Genomic DNA, 12,651 nt, shown 5'->3' with positions numbered 1-12,651 from the left:
AATTAGAATAAAAAGCTCATTTCATCTTTTTAAAGCATGGTCCCAAGAGGCAGTGGTGTTCAGTTTAAAGAACATAGATGACAGACCTTGCACTCAACTCTAGCTACAGATTCTTTTATTTGAGACTTTGGACCATCCCAGTTCACCAATCTGACCCTCAGTTTCCCTATCTGAAACATTGAAGTTGCAGTGTCTGTCTCTTATGAATTTTGGATGGATTACAGAGGATGTAAGGGAATTACTTGCTGCAACTCTGATGTCAGCTAGACACTCCATAAATGGTAGCTCTCATTAGGTTACTGCCCTGAGCCTCTTCCTTTGTAGTGCCCCAGGGAAATTATGAAATGAACCCTAAGTGTATTTGCTTAACACACTTATTATTTCAAAGTTGGAGAAGCATCATCATCTGCCTCAATGCACTACTGGATCTTGATAGTATAAGAAGATTCTGTCCCTACAGCATTTAGGGGTCACATGCAGTAGCTGGGTTAGAACTCCAGCTCACAACACCTACGCTCTTCCTGCATCTCCTGCCACAGAGATGGATCAAGGATAATTTGCCCCTGATACTGAACTCAGTCAAAACTATTCATGCCAAATCCAGCCTGGGCTCCCAAACCCTCTGTTCACATCACTTTGTCTCAGGGTACTGGCTTGCCAATCAGGATCTGGGTGACATGTTCTTGGCTCTACCACATGTGCCTAGAGCCACTGTACATGGAGACTGGCTCACAGGAACCATTGGTTTTATTCTAAAATCTAAGAGCTCTGTTGATCTTCTCTTCTAGTAAATTGGCTTAGGACCATCCCAGTTCACCTGGACAGGTTTTAATAACTTTAGATTTCTGGGAGAAAGCTTAGTGGTCTTTCCTTCCAGAGGCCCCTCACCGCTTGTGCAAATTTTCCTACCTCTTCACCTAAACCTTCAAGCTTCACATGTCTACACATTGTCTTCCAAACACACCCACGTTACTCCACACTCTACCGAGCATTACTTAAGAAACCGTTTCTGTTCTCCAAATTGAAGACAGAGATGGATCAAGGATCAAACTCTCACTGCCCACTGACCACAAGATCACTCAGTTCTGTCTATGGCCTTGCTTATCTGTATCTCTTGAGGTCGAAATCACATCTCAACTTCTTATCATCTCAGTCCCAATATTCAGCTGTAGATATGTCTACATAAATGTCTATTGAATGAGTAAACTGCTCCTCCTGTAATCAGCTTTTTAGTCCTGTCCTTCCTTTTAAGATACACTCTCATTCCTCCTCTGCTATTTTCTGCTAGGGTGGCAGAATTCTGCAAATGTCCCCTGTATCCCTCCTTCTTGTCGAATCCCCCCTCTTGAGTGTGGGTGGAATCTCTGAATGGGATGAGGGTATCACTCCTGTGGTCATGTACCCTATATTGCAAAAGGGAGATTAACTGGGTAGGCAAAATCAAGTCACAAGAACCCATTAAAAGAAGAAAGTTCTCTATAGCTGGCAGCAGATAAGTAAGTTAGAGAGATTCAGTGTGACAGGGACTCTACGTGGTATTGTGGGCTTTGAAGATGGAGAAAGCCATGGAGTAGAGAGGACCCTGGCTGAAAGAGAGCAAGAGAATAGGAACCTTACATGTATGGCCACAAAGAACTGGACTTTGCTGACAACCAAAATGAGCTTGGAAACAGATTCTTACCCCAAGCCTCTGGATAAGAACCTAGTCCCACTCACAGCCTGACTTCAGCCTCATGAGACCTTAAGTGGAGAATAGTCCAAGTAGCAACCCAAGGCATCAGAGCGATGGATGGGTGAACTAGTAATGGTGTTATTTTAAGCTGCTGAACTTGTGGTAATAGAGAACACAGCAGTAGAAAAGGAATACACCTATTACCTTAGCTCGGGCTGCTCACACAACAGTACCACAGACTGGGGAGTTTAAGCACAACAACCAACATTTTTCACATTTCTGGAAGCTGGTAAACCCAACATCAAGATCAAGGTGCCAGCAGATCCAGTGGGAATTGCCTTTGTGGTTTGCAGATGGCCATCTTCCCATTGCATCCTTACATAGGAGAAAGAATCACAGACAGAGGGAAGAGCTGTCTGGTGTCTCTTCTCCTCAGGGCACATATATATCTCACATGATCTTGTTTTGTTCCCAATGGCCACTCCCTGCTACCATCACATTGGGGATTAGACTTTAACATAAGAATGGCGGTGTGTATGGAGGGGAGGAGTACTACTGCAACCTATTACAACATCTGCCTACCACATAATTCTCTTTCCAGTTCTCCTCTGCTTGTCTGTTCAATATATCTCCACTGTGCCCTTAATCATAAGGAGTTTTCAATGTTATTTGTTTTCATATCATATATGTTCCTTTATGAGCTGTCCCCCAAATTAGACTGTAAACTCAAAGGAAACAGAGGTGGGATCTATACTCATTTCCAGTTGCTGCTAATCCAACTAATGAGGAGCTTAACTAAAGCATGGAAACTTTAAAGAAAACACTGCTTTAAATATTTCAAAATGCAAAAACCAGACCCCCTCATAATAAATTATCACACTTCATTTGCATGTTTTGTCATTTGAGATTTCAATATTTTTATAAAAAATTTCTTAGACCTGTTTATGCTCTCTAATTAATGAATGTTTCTGTAAATGTAGTAAGTGATGCATTCACATATCTATTGCATTTCTCAAATCAGAAATTTATCAGTAGTTTACTAAAGCAAAAACATTTTTATATATTTCATATACCATGTGATGATGTGTATGTGCATGGTGTATGTACAACACAGAAAGATGAGAAAAATACTCTGGGCTTTTGCTTCACTTAGATAAGAGAGATCTTCATTTGAGTCCAATGAATGAAAGCAGTAACAGTCATACAATAATGGACAAGAAAGGCCACATGGCCAAGTTTATTTCTAGTGAAACGAAGCTAGATATTTGTCAAAAGACTTGAAGATATCCTTGCAATCCATTTAACATTTTTGGTGAGTTCAAAGAGTCAACATCTCTCTTTCTATACATCTGTAATTGAACATTGATAAATTAATAAACCTCCTGACTGCTACTCCTCTTGCCTCCCTGCAGGACAATGTTAGCTGACTCCAGGTTGTGAAGATGTTCTGGATCTAGCTTACCAGCAAGTGAAATTTCCCTGAATAAGTTTAGGAGCCTTTGTTTTTCTTTAACAGATGTGCTAGATACTGTATAATATTCATATATTTAAGTTATTTCTCTCCTTCTCATTTCTACTCACATGGCAGATCAGTTTATTATTTGTTTTTTTGTTTCCTAATGTGGAGACTATTGGGTCTGCAAGATGAAGTTGGGCTGGGGATGTGGCTTAAGCGGTAGCGCACTCACCTGGCATGAGCAGGGTGCTGGGTTCAATCCTCAGCACCACATAAAAATAAAATAAAGATGTTGTGTCAGGCTGGGGATGTGGCTCAAGTGGTGGCGCGCTCGCCTGGCATGCGTTCGGCCCGGGTTCGATCCTCAGCACCACATATCAACAAAGATGTTGTGTCTGCCGAGAACTAAAAAATAAATATTAAAAATTCTCTCTCTCTCTCTCTCTCTCTCTCTCTCTCTCCTCTCTCACTCTCTCCTCTCTCACTCTCTCTTTAAAAAAAAAAAAAGATGTTGTGTCCACCGAAAACTAAAAAATAAATATTAAAAAAATTCTCTCTCTCTCTCTCTCTCTCTCAAAAAAAAAAAAAAAAATGAGGTGCATTTGAGCAATAAGATGAAGACTTGTGTAGGAGCAAGGGACAAGACCAAACAGACTTTGAGCCAAGCTGTCAGGGGTCACATGTAGGGAGAAGAAGATCTGCTGAGAGGTGCTGTCATGTTTCTCAAGTTCCAAATATGACAAAATGTCACTTTCCGAAACAGACTGCAAGGCATGAATTTTAAATACAAAAAGTTTCCAAATATGGAAGGCTTCTTCAATTTGTTCAAGAAGAAATTTTAGTGCAACTCAGCTCCACTGGGGCCTGCGTTTTTTTAAGGGCATGAATTACATATTTAGGTCTTCACACACTATTTATTGGAAATTTTCCAGGCTGAAGTAATCCTGAGACATATAATTAGCATTTTTGTGATAGTCTCAGGGGCACAGAAATAATCTTTATACAGTAATGAGAGTGTAAGAGAGAGAGAGAAAGTGTGTGTGAGAGAGAGTGAGAGGGCATGCACAAGGGAGTGAGTATAGAATTGGTTTAGAGAGATAAGCTGAATCTTAAAATATATACTGACAACTTGGTATGCTCTACAAATTTCAAATGTGCTCCAATAAATTTAAAATATGCACACTAAAATTGGAAGTTTTAGGAGTTAATTATGCATACTCTGCCTGGGCTTGAGGCCCAGTTCTACCACTTACTAGCTATGTTATCTAAGGAAAAGTCATCTAGCTTTCCTGTGCCTCAGTTTCTTCCTCTGTATTGCTTCTTCACAGAAGCAATAATTCTACTTACCTTGTGGAGATGTTGTGAGGGTAAGAAAAATTAACATGTGATTAAAAGTGCTGTACAGTGATTGTCTTTTCTGCAGTCTTTGTTTCCTTGGTTTCAGCTCCCTGTGGTCAACCATTGTCTGAAAATACTAAATGGAAATTTCCAGGAATAAGCAATTCATGAGCTTTAAATTGTACACTATTCTGAGTAGCATGATAAAAACACACTCCATCCAGTTCCATCCTGCCTGGGATGTGAACCATATCTCTGTCCAGTGTATCCATGCTGTATATCCTACAGGCCCATTATTCACTTAGTAGCCATCTTGGATATCAGGTCCACTGTCACTGTATCTCAGTGCTTGTGTTCAAATAACCTTTATTTTAATTTATAATGGTCCCAAAGTGCAAGAATATAAATGCTTGCAATTTTATTAGAGCATATTATTCTAAATTTTCTATTTTATTAGTAGTAATTGTTAACTCCTACTGTACATAATTTAAAAATTGAACCTTATCATATGTATAGGAAAAAAATATGGTATATATGGATTTCAGTAGTACATCTTCAATTTCAGGTATCCAACGGAGACATTGGAAAATATCCTCCTGGGATAAAAGGGGACTACGGTATCAGGGTTAATTGCTGCTGTTGTCATTGTTATTGTTGTTGTTAATTGCATGGGGAGGAGGTGCTAAGGACTTACAGCCAGAATGTTGGTCTAATGTTGCTCTAATCCTAGTTCTAACACCAACCTGCTGAGAGAGCTTAAATAAGTAATTTAAATTATCTGTGGTTCAGTGCCCCCTTCTGCAGAGTAGGTATAACAATTGTACCTACTTCACAGGGCTGATCAGAAATTAAAGAAACAAATATCTATCCTGTAACTATTAGAGTAATTCCGCACACCTGGAAGCACTTAATTCATGTTACCATTATTTCTAATTAGATTTTTGGGTTCCAGATTTGAGCTCAGTGTTTCCTTCTCTGTTTACCTAGTGATTTTTCAAAGCTTGGAACTGATGTTGTTATTTAACTATTATCTGTAGATAGTTTGTGTATTCTAACTCTTTTTTTCCATGTTTTTATTGGTGCATTATAATTATACATAATGTTGGGATTCATTGCTACATATTTGTACATGCATATGATAGGAAATATAATTTAACAGATATTGTTCCCCAGTACTTCCACTTTCCTCCCCCCCCCTTCTCTCCCTTGATACTGTTCATTTAACTCTGTTTGTTCCAAATGCTGTGCTTAGCTAAGAAACAGCTTTTAAATCACCTCAGATAGTTAGGACATCAGTGTGATGGGGGTGACATAGCATGGACATTGTGGCAATTAGAGCAAGGTTTGAATCCTCTTAATGACTAAGGTAATTTATCTAGTTGCTCAGTTTCAGTAAACTGGGCATAACAGTATCTAACCTGAAGTTAGTTATGAGAATTTCATAAGAGGTTATTTGTGAAGTAGAATAACACAGTCCTTGGAACATAATCCTTTTAAGCAAATGTTTATTTGTCATAACCACTGAAAGCATGTCAAGGAGTCCTTTATGTAAGTGCTGCCACCCTGGTCCCAGAGAGGGGGCTGAGAATTGGACTTTAGTTGGAATTTGGTCACAGAGAACAAATGCACTCGAAACCAGCTCCGTTCCCCACTCCTAATGATCCTGCTGACTACTCTGGAGCCGGGAGTGCTGCGCCCCTCTCTGCTCCCTTCACTACAGGCATGTCCCTACAACACAGTACTTAGGCTGGGGTCACTTGGTGGCCATGCCTCCCCAATATCCTGAGCACTGAGGGGTGGCCTTCACCCTCTGAATTGCTAGACTATTTCCTGACATGATGTTTGTATGTGTGAGAACTCTATAAATGTTTTCTGGAAAAATGAATGTTATATGCAATACCATACAAAAATATAAAGATCCAAGCAGCAAAAATAATCAAAGTAGTAAGTGTTTTGGTCAGTATTTTTGTTGCTGTGACCAAAGGACCAGACAAGAACAATGTAGAGAAGGAAAAGTTTAGTTTGGTTCATGGTGTCAGAGGTCTCAGTCCATAGACAGCTGACTCCATAGCTCTGGACCTGAGGAGAAGCAGAACATCAAGGCAGAGGAAAGCAGTTCAGGACATGACAGCCAGGAAGTGGGGTGGGGGGAGACAGAGAGAGAAAGAGAAAGAGAGAGAATGCATACGCATCCGCTCTTTGCTCACCAGGGACAAAATATAAAACCCAAAAGCATGTCCCTACTTACCTATCTCCTCCTACTTGCCTATAGTTACCACCCAGTTAATTCAGATCAGTGGATTAATGCACTGATTTGGTTAAGAATCTCATAACCCAATCCTTTTGCCTCTAAAAATTATTTCATGTCTCACACATGAGCTTTTGGAGGTCACCTTATCTAAACCATAGCATAAGTTAGCAATTCAGTACAGCTGATAGCCAATAGAAATTGCAAAATTACTTGGTAATGCATATCAATTACTTTAAAATATTCCTATCTTTCAAGTGGAAAAAAGCAGGATGCAAAGTTATTTGATTCTACTTTTTAAAAAATGAAACTATATATAATACAAATACATATGTGTATATGTGTGTGCTCATGCATGACTGTATATGTTCACAGAGAATACAAGAGGAGTAGAAAGAAATATATCAAAATACCAACCGTGCTTATCTCTGAGTAGGTGATGAGATTATAGATATTTTTCATGTCTTTCTGGTGCTTTTTCTGGTGCTTTTTTTTTTTTCTTCACTATCTTCTATTTTATTGGAATATAGGTTTTCAAAATAATTTCTAATTGTCTTCTGTATTTCTGTAGCATCTGTTGTGATATTGCCTTTTTCATGCCGTATGTTAGTAATTTGAGTTCTCTCTCTTCTTCTCTTCGTTAGCATGGCTAAAGGTCTGTCGATCTTATTTATTTTTTTGAAGAATCAACTTTTAGTTTGTTAATTTTTTCAATAGTTTCTTTTGTTTCAATTTCATTGATTTCCGCTCTGATTTTAATTATTTCTTGCCTTCTGCTACATTTGCTGTTGTTTTGCTCTTCCTTTTCTAGGGCTTTGAGATGAAGTATGAGCTCATTTATTTGTTGGTTTTTTCTTTTTTTGAGGAATGACCACCGGGTGATGAATTTTCCTCTTAAAACTGCTTTCATTGTGTCCCATAGATTCCGATATGTTGTGTCTGTATTTTCATTTATCTCTAAGAATTTTTTGATTTCCTCCTTTATGTCTTCTGTAACCCATTGATCATTCAGTAACATATTGTTCATTTTCCATGTGATGTAGGATTTTTCCTTCCTTCTTTTATCATTGATTTCCAGTTTCATTCCATTATGATCAGATAAAATGCATGGTATTATCTCCACCCCTTTATATTTACTGAGGGTTGCCCTATGGCATAATATATGGTCTATTTTTGAGAAGGATCCATGTGCTGCTGAGAAAAAAGTATATCCATTTGATGATGGTTGATATATTCTATATATGTCAGTTAAGTCTAGGTTATTGATTGTGATATTGAGTTCTATAGTTTCTTTATTCAACTTTTGTTTGGAGGATCTGTCCAATGGTGAGAGAGGTGTGTTGAAGTCACCCATAATTATTGTGTTGTGGTCTATTTGATTCTTGAACTTGAGGAGAATTTGTTTTATGAATGTCGCAGCACCATTATTTGGTGCATAAATATTGATAATTGTTATGTCTTGTTGGTGAATGGTTCCTTTTAACAGTATATAATGTCCTTCTTTATCCCTTTTGATTAACTTAGTCTTGAAGTCGATTTTATTTGATATGAGGATGGCCACCCCTGCTTGCTTACGAGGACCGTGTGCTTGGTATATTTTTTCCCATCCTTTCACCTTCAGCCTGTGTATGTCTTTTCCAATCAGATGTGTCTCCTGGAGGCAGCATATTGTTGGATTTGTTTTTTTAATCCATGATACCAGCCTATGTCGCTTTATTGGAGAGTTTAAGCCATTAACATTCAGAGTTACTATTGATATATGGTTTGTAGTTCCATCCATGTTTGATTATTTATCCTTTTTTAAAAAAAATTAGTTTGTTTCTCCATGATTATCTTTCCCCTCGCCCTCTGTCTTTACCGAGGCACTTCCCACTGATGGTTTTGGTTATTGTTTTTCATTTCTTCCTCGTGTAGTGTTTTGCTCAAAATGCTTTGCAATGCTGGTTTTCTGGCTGCAAATTCTTTTAACTTTTGTTTATCATGAAATATTTTTATTTCGTTGTCATACCTGAGGCTTAATTTTGCTGGATACAGAATTCTTGGTTGGCATCCATTGTCTTTCAGTGTTTGAAATACATTGTTCCATGACCTTCTTGCTTTCAGTGTCTGTGATGAAAAATCCGTTGTTAACCTTATTGGTTTACCCCTGAATGTAATCTGTCTCCTTTCTCTTGTAGCTTTTAATATTTTCTCTTTGTTCTGTATATTGGATATCTTCATAACAATGTGTCTTGGCATTGGTCTACTGTGATTTTGTGTGCTCGGTGTCCTGTATGCATCTTCAATTTGTATATCTGTTTCCTTTTTTATTTCTGGAAAGTTTTCTGTAATTATTTCATTCAGCAGGTTACTCATTCCCTTGGTTTGAATCTCTGTACCTTCTTCTATCCCGATGACTCGTAAGTTTGGTTTTTTTATGTTATCCCATAACTCTTGGATGTTTTTCTCGTGATTTTATATCAGCCTTTCTGAGTTGGCTAGACTCTTTTCAAGATGATATATTTTGTCTTCATTATCTGACGTTTTGGCTTCTACTTGCTCCACTCTGTTAGTGATACTCTCAATTGAGTTTTTAATTTGGTTTATCGTTTCCTTCATTTCTAGAATTATTGTTTGATTATTTTTTATAATCTCTATCTCCTGATAAAGATGCTTAACTTCTTCTTTTATCTGTTTATGTAATTCATTCTCAATGTGTTCTTTCGCTGCTTGAATTTGCTGTCTTGTATCCTCTTTAAGGTTCCATTCCATCTGTCTAAGGTGTTCCTTGAGTTCTTTATATGACCATTTTTCTGATGACTCTAGGTCCTCCTGAATATTTAGGCTGTCCTGCATTGTTTGTACTCCTTTTCTTCCTTGCTTTTTGAAGCTGCTCATGTTACTTCTTGTTCTGTTTGACTGCTGAGTTACTGTTTACTCCTATAAATTTATTAGATGCTTGGGAGGAAAGGTATTAGAAGGGAAGGGAAGAAATCACTAAAGAGAATGAGAGTAAGCAGGTAGAATTCAAGGAAGGGGGGATAAGATAATTGAAAAGAAATGAAAAGACAAAAGAAGAAAAAAATAGGAAATAAAAAAAGAAAAAAAATTTAAAAAAATAATTAAAAAAATTAAAATTAGAAGAAAAAAATTTTTAAAAAATTGTAAAAAAAAATTTAAAAAAACAACAAGAAAGAAAAATGAAAATGAAAGAAAAACCCAAATCAAAAAAAAAAGAGAAAAGAAAAAAAGAAAACAACAACAACAAAAAACTAATAAATGCAGTCTTAGAGTTTGATTAACTTCTCTTCCAGTAGGTGGCGCTGTGCCCACAAGGCCAAGTTTCTCCTGTGAATACGCGGGAACCAATCACTGTGCAGCACCTCCTCCCAGACTGGGCGAGTCTCCAATCCTGAGTGCCTAGGGCCTCCTCTTGTGTCTAGTCACTTCCCACTTTTCCTCTAGTCAGGCCCCTCTCACGGGTGCCGCTCACCACAATACTGGCTACACGCCAGGTCTGCTGCTCCCTGGAGCCCTGTTTTCATGAACGACTGGGCACACTCTTCCAGTTTGCCATTCCCTCAGACCCTAAGTTTGTAGAGCTTGGGGCTGAGAATCCTCAGCGAATTTTACTTGCCCTCCGGTAGCCATGCCCCCCGTAGCTGGTGCAAGAGACCTCGGCTGTCAGCCCTGGTGGGAGCGGTAGTTCCGCGCCGTGGGTCCCGCGCCACCTCTGATTCCCTCGGGCTGGCTATCGCGCTCACGGGAGAGCTGGGAGGGGCCCTTAAGGTTTCCCCGATGTGTGGAGAGGGAAGGCTAAGGAATTACCTTTCTGGTGCTTTTCAGTAATGAAAAACAATAGCAGTCAGAGTTTTAGCAGAAGATAAAAGCCACACCAATGCTTTTAACAGGGATGGGCAGGGCCTGCCAGGTCTTAGAGGCCACAGCAAGTGGCCTTAGTTTCAGTACAGGGGCCATGGGAAGTGACTTGTGTCTTTAGACATCTCTCCAGCTGCTCTATTGTGGGAGTTAGAAAGCCAGGTAGGAAGCTCTTACATTAGTCCAGGTAGGGAAAGTGTCACTAAAAGGGTGACAATGAGCTAAGGCAAGCATCATAGATTTGAGGTCAATTTTTCAGTTAGCATTTCGTTTTTCTGGTTGGATGTGGGGTGAATGGGCTTGAAGATACACCCTGGATGCGGGTAGATGCTCGGATTCTTTATGAATATGAAGAAAACAATGAAGAGGGTAGAAGAATAGATATGGGGGTGAAAGAATACAGTTTGGGCTGTTTTAAGTTTGAAATGCAGGTGATACACTCAACATGATGAAGTTTAGAAGAGATGTCTGGACAGAAAATAAACATTTCCAGCTTAGTATCTATGGGATGGAATAGTTGTGATCATTTAAAGAAGGAATGTGAGCCAGGCGCAGTGGGGCATGCCTGTAATCCCAGGGGCTCCGAAGGTTGAGATAGGAGTATGTAAAGTTCAAAGCCAGCTTCAGCAATTTAGCAAAGCCCTAAGCAATTCAGGTGACTCTGTCTCTAAATAAAATACAAAAAAAGGTCTGGGGATGTAACTCAGGGGTTGAGTGCCCCTGGGTTCAATCCCTGGTACCAAAAAAAAAAAAAAAAAAGGAATGTGGAGGGAGAAGAGAGGCATAGTAGGACCTACCTCTGATGAACCCCACTCATTAGAGTTCAGATGCCAGTAAAGAAACCTGCAAAAAGGAGGAAGAAACCAGATATAGGGAAGCTGCTAGAAGCCAAGAAAGAATCTCGACTGTTTAGAGCAGAGACGAATATTAAAAACAAACAAACAAACAAACAACTAAAGACCAGACAAAATATCAGTAGCATTTTCTCTGGTTTAAAAATAAGAGTAATTTCCTCAGAGTGCTTTGCTTTGCTTTGCTTTGCTTTTTCATTATACCTTCTATCATTTCCTGACTTCCACAATGAGTAGGAAATATATTCATAACCACAAAAGAATGAAATATTTACCTGTATTTATTTATTTATGTTTAAATAAGTAATTTTGGATATCTAAAGGCTTATTTTTTAAATCTGAAGATTAATTGTTGGCATTGGGATTTCCATAATTAATTTTATATGAGGAAAATGATTGATAGTGGACTTTTCCTGTTTATTTTTTCTATGAGAAAAATTTCTTCCAAACAATAAACAGGCATTTTTTTAAAAATACACTTTATTTTTTAGGACAGTTTCAAATTTACAGAAAACCTGCAGAAATATTAGAGAGTTCTGATTTCCCCTATTTTTAGCAACTTACATCAGTATGATATATTTCATTTGTTGCAACAAATTTATACAATAAATTACAATCAATACTACTACATTATTAACTATCGCATAGAGGCATGTTTAAAATCACATTGTGTAACTTCAGGCTTGCCAATATTATGCTGAAAAATGTTATTCTACTGCCATCTACTGTTTTAAATAAAAAATGTTTAAAATTTTGATTTCTAAAAGAAAGATTTTTTATCCTGTGGCATTTTAGAGCTATAAATGTCTTTACAGTTCATTTTGCAACCATCTCAACAAATAGATGAATACAGTGAATTTCAGAGAGGCTGAATATGACAAGTAGCCATGGATAAAGCCATTCATTCATTCATGCATGCATGCATTCATCCATATACCCATGAAAGAATTAATTGAATTGAATAAGTGAATAAGACATGGTCATTTTCTTCAAGGATATCACAGTTTGGTGGGGACATAAGAGAGATCATTACAAAATCACACAATGAGAACTTGTGCTGGCACTGTGCCTGGGGGAGAGCACATGATTACCTTACATGGCAGGTGGGGACACAGAGAAGATGCCAAGATCCAAGGAAATTTTCTTGGGGGACCTGTGGTCCTGAAGTAGATCTTAGTGATCAGTAGAAAGTAATTAGATGAATAAGTAGGGGACTGGTAAAAATGTA

Source organism: Spermophilus citellus (assembly GCF_964194105.1).
Source record: "Spermophilus citellus genome assembly, chromosome: 5".
Lineage (NCBI taxonomy): Eukaryota > Metazoa > Chordata > Mammalia > Rodentia > Sciuridae > Spermophilus > Spermophilus citellus.
The sequence above is the reverse complement of the archived record's forward strand: the minus strand, read 5'-3'. Positions refer to the sequence as shown.